The sequence below is a fragment of the Helianthus annuus genome, chromosome 4 (genome assembly GCF_002127325.2).
Source record: "Helianthus annuus cultivar XRQ/B chromosome 4, HanXRQr2.0-SUNRISE, whole genome shotgun sequence".
Taxonomy (NCBI): Eukaryota; Viridiplantae; Streptophyta; class Magnoliopsida; order Asterales; family Asteraceae; genus Helianthus; species Helianthus annuus.
In genome coordinates, this window is record NC_035436.2 from 140,964,586 (window position 1) to 140,969,086 (window position 4,501).

The window sequence follows — 4,501 nt, forward strand, 5'->3', positions numbered from 1 at the left end:
ACGATGGCGGTGGCGGGGATGGAGGTGGGTGGAGACAACGACGGTGGCGGGTGACGGCGGTGGCAGGTGGCAGCGAAGGTGGGTGACGGCGACGGTTGACAGTGGTGGTGGATGGTGGCAACGGTAGTAGGTTGTGGTGTTGTTAATGAAGGGTGAAGAGGGAATGGAATGAAAAAAAAAAACACAGGAGAGGGATGGAATGATTTTGAGGGAATGGAATGCATTTTGGAATGGGCGATTCCATTCCATCGACCAACCAAACACTTTTTTCTTCATTTCCTCTCAATAATCCATTCCATTCCACCTTTCATTCCTACATACCAAACGCTACCTAAAATGATAATATACTCTAAACAAAATAAATTACTACATATATATACAATTTCACAACGGGTGAAATGTTGTTTTATTTATATATTTTTATGTTTTCATTTTTAATTATTTTTTATTATTATAATAAAATTACAATTAAGCATATTTTGTTTTTCTCTTATAACTTTTAAATATATGGCTTTTTAAACTTTGAGTATGATGTCACGATATACCTATTTTTATTTACATCTTGATATAAAATTTGTTTGAAATGGAGTTGCGAGTGGTAATATACAAGTAATCGAATTACTAACAAACATGCTATCAACATTACCTCACATTTAGTTTTTTTTTTTAAACAAACTTGTGTCGTTTACTTTTCGTTATTCAAATAATATAACGTAATGCTTTATAAATTTTTGAATACATACCATTGCGACATGCTTATTTTTAATAACGTTGTAATAAAAGTTCTAAAAAATAAACATGCCAAATATAAATGGTATTTTTTTTTTACCGTGACAAACCAAACTAACACCGAAATCGGTATACCTTTTATGGTTTCCAATATAAATTTCGTTGAAAACAGAGTTGTATTCGCAAGAATATCTTTTTTGTATTGTATGTCACAGCGAGTGCCAGTACCTTACGGATATCATGACGAATCGAGCCGGTAACATCCCAACAATATTGGTACAACGTCACCCTTACTGATATTCGTTTTTATGGTTTTTGATCGATATAAAACAAACAAATCTTTGTTTTTTTTGGGGTTTTTTCTTTGTTGATACTGTATTGATATCCCAATAATTCAAACAGATACCGATCAAATTCCCGGCTAGAAAAACCATAAATCCAGTGTAACATTTAAAACAATTTTTTTTTTCAAAATTTATATTCAATTATGGTATTTGGTGGATGTGAGTCGATCACGACAAACGCTAACAGTTAGTAGTGCCATCAACGGCTTTAAAAACGAATATTCTCTCCGTTACATTGCTATATATGTCATATTATTTGTAATTAGCTGAACCTAAGTAATTATGGCGGATAAGCATATGCGCGCGCTTCAGTATGATTCCTTTGGAGGAGGAGCTGCTGCTCTTAAGGTCTAATTCTTGTTTCTTTTATGTTAAATAATAAATTTGTTCGACATTGTGTGAATAGAGTATGGTTATTGTGTGTGTACTATTTTGTGTTTGTAATAGCTTTGAATCTGTAGCTGTTTGTTGTTGATTGATTATATATAAACCCTTGATAGAAAGGGGAAGTGATGGTTATAAATACACCAAAACTTGGGTTTATGAGCAGCAGAATAAACTTAAATAAGCTGAATTGATTTGAGATTATGTGCGTAGATTGTGTGCTCTTTGCTGAATTGATTTTCAAAGTTCCAAACTAACGGTTAAACCCAAAACCGTCATAACCGAACCATTTGGATCTCAAACCGGCCAAGCAACCCAACTAGCTTTGGTTTGGGCATTTTGGTCGGTTTCAACGGTTTATCATTAATGAACAGCCTTATAGCAATGGATCATGCAACTTAAAATTTAGTATATTTCATAACACAAATTTCACATGCCCTTTTCTTTTGTATAGCATGTTGAAGTTCCTATTCCCAAGCCAAGTAAAGGCGAACTGCTTTTAAAACTCGAGGCGACTAGCATAAATCCAGTCGATGGAAGATACAGAAAGGCATGTTACGCCCTCTATTCCCACGCAAATTCCCTTGGATACCAGGTGTGTGAACCTAACCGCATTTTTTGGTCATATATATGGCACCCCGTATATTCCTGCACAATTTGCTTCTGAAATCTTGAATCCCTAATTATTATTATTAATTATTATTATTTTGCAACAGCCACTGATGTAGCAGGAGAGGTGATAGATGTTGGACCTGGAGTAAATAATTTCAAAGTTGGTGATAAAGTTGTATCCATGCTTGACGTTTTTGTAAGTTACATATTTACACTCCACAGCCCGATTCTTGTTGTTCTGTTTGCAGGTGGCAATTTCGACCCATTTACTTATCAAATCAGGTTATATATTATCTCTGACTGGTCAGATTAAAAGGCTAGTAAAAAAGGAAAAGGTCTATCAAATGAGTCCCATAGTGTTATTTTAATGCATAAAGCCACTTCTATCTTTTTAGTAAGAGTAAGGTGGTGTTTGTTTTTCCTGAAAAGGTCTTCAGAACCTCTTATGTCTGCGCCGCGCAGACCTTTGGTGGTTTTAAATTTTAACTACTTGAGTTCAAAATCATATTTTTTAACTATCTGAGTACTTGGTTTTTCACTCTGCAACTATTTGAGTCCAATTGACTTAACAGTTGCAACAATTTGAGTCCAATTGACTAACTTTGTTAGATTTTCTCAGTTAAATTTTTATGAGATGACCAAAATACCCTTACCATTGAAAATAAAAAGGAAATATAACAGTTTATTAAATATATACATATAATATATACATCAACAAACATATACACACACCGTTTTTTGATCATATTATATTTTACATACTAGTTGTTTTGTACAATTATGTTTTGGATACCAAAGAATATCAGGTTTGATCCCTTGGCCCTTACAAAACCCGTCCATTTTGCCACCTTTACTTCTGATTATTAGTATCTAGTCGAGTAAACTGCCATTTTGGTCCCTGTGGTTTGGTCAATTTTGTCAATTTAGTCCAAAACTCAAACTTTTTGCATCTGGGTCCCTGTGGTTTTAGTTTTATTGCCATTTTGGTCCAAAAATGAAATCAGGTCATATTTGTCTTATAAAATCCTGTTATTTTGTCATTTTCCGCAGGGGCAAAATGATCATTTCTTTTTTATAAATAAATACCATATTTTATAAGACAAATATGACCTGATTTGCCTGTGAGAAAAATGACAAAATTGCAGGATTTTATAAGACAAGTATGACCTTATTTCATTTTTGGACCAAAATGGCAATAAAACTGAAACCACGGGGACCCAAATGCAAAAGGTTTGAGTTTTGGACTAAAGTGGCAAAAGTAACCAAACCTCAGGGACCAAAATGGCAGTTTACTCTATCTAGTCATTCACGAAAACAATCATGAATTGATATGACTACGTTATTTGTTTTTATGATTATTTATTAACTAACAAAAACTCACAGAAAGGCGGAGGACTATCTGAGTATTCGGTGGGCAGTCAAAAACTAACCATTTTGAGACCACCAGAGGTATCAGCAGCCGAAGGTGCCGGGCTACCCGTAGCCGGTCTTACAGCACTCCAAGCCCTAACCTATCACGGCGGTATCACCCTAGACAAAACCGGCCACACCACCAACGTCCTCATCACCGCCGCTTCAGGTGGTGTAGGCCAATACGCCGTCCAACTATCCAAGCTAGGTAACGTCCACGTCACCGCCACTTGCGGAGAACGCAACATAGACTTAGTTAAAAGCCTAGGAGCCGACGAAGTTATTGATTACAAAACCCCACAAGGTGCCGCTCTAAAAAGCCCATCGGATAAGAAATATGATGTGGTGGTTCATTGTGCCACTCCTATTCCTTGGTCTACTTTCGAGCCGAATCTTGGCCCGAATGGGAAGGTCATAGACATAACACCAAATGCGAGCGCCTTTTGGACTGCGGTCGTGAAGAAAGTCACTTGCTCGAAAAAGAAATTGGTCCCGAGTCTTTTGATTCCGAAAGCTGAGAACTTGGAGTACCTGGTTGGGTTGGTGAAGGAGGGAAAACATAAAACGGTTATCGACTCGAAATATCCGTTAAGTGAGGGTGAAGAGGCTTGGGCCAAGAGCATTGATGGGCATGCTACTGGTAAGATTATTGTTGAGCCTTAGTTGAGATGTTGGACTTGTAAGTTTGTTGATGTGCTTATTTGTATTATATTATAACTAGGTTAGAACCCGTGTATTACACGGGTTGAATAAATGTAATTTTATATATTAAACAATAAAAAGTTAGATCTTTCTGAACCCCGTATATTATACGGGTTAAATAAATGTAATTTTATATATCAAATAATAAAAAAGTTATATCTTTAAAAACCATGTGTATTACACAGATTAAATTTAGTCTGGAGTCAGCTTGGAGAAGGATTGTTGCCGGAGGAAACGACCGGAGTGTGAATTCTGACATAAGCACCGTCACGGACAGACGACTGGACGGACAGGGGTGATTCTCATCCGATTAGATCAGC

The 4,501-nt window shown here is 36.3% G+C and overlaps 1 pseudogene; it reads left to right on the forward strand.

Annotated features, from left to right (window-relative positions):
• Positions 1–1,355: 1,355 nt before the first annotated feature.
• Positions 1,356–4,255, forward strand: LOC110936547 (annotated as a pseudogene).
• The last annotated feature ends 246 nt before the right edge of the window (positions 4,256–4,501 follow it).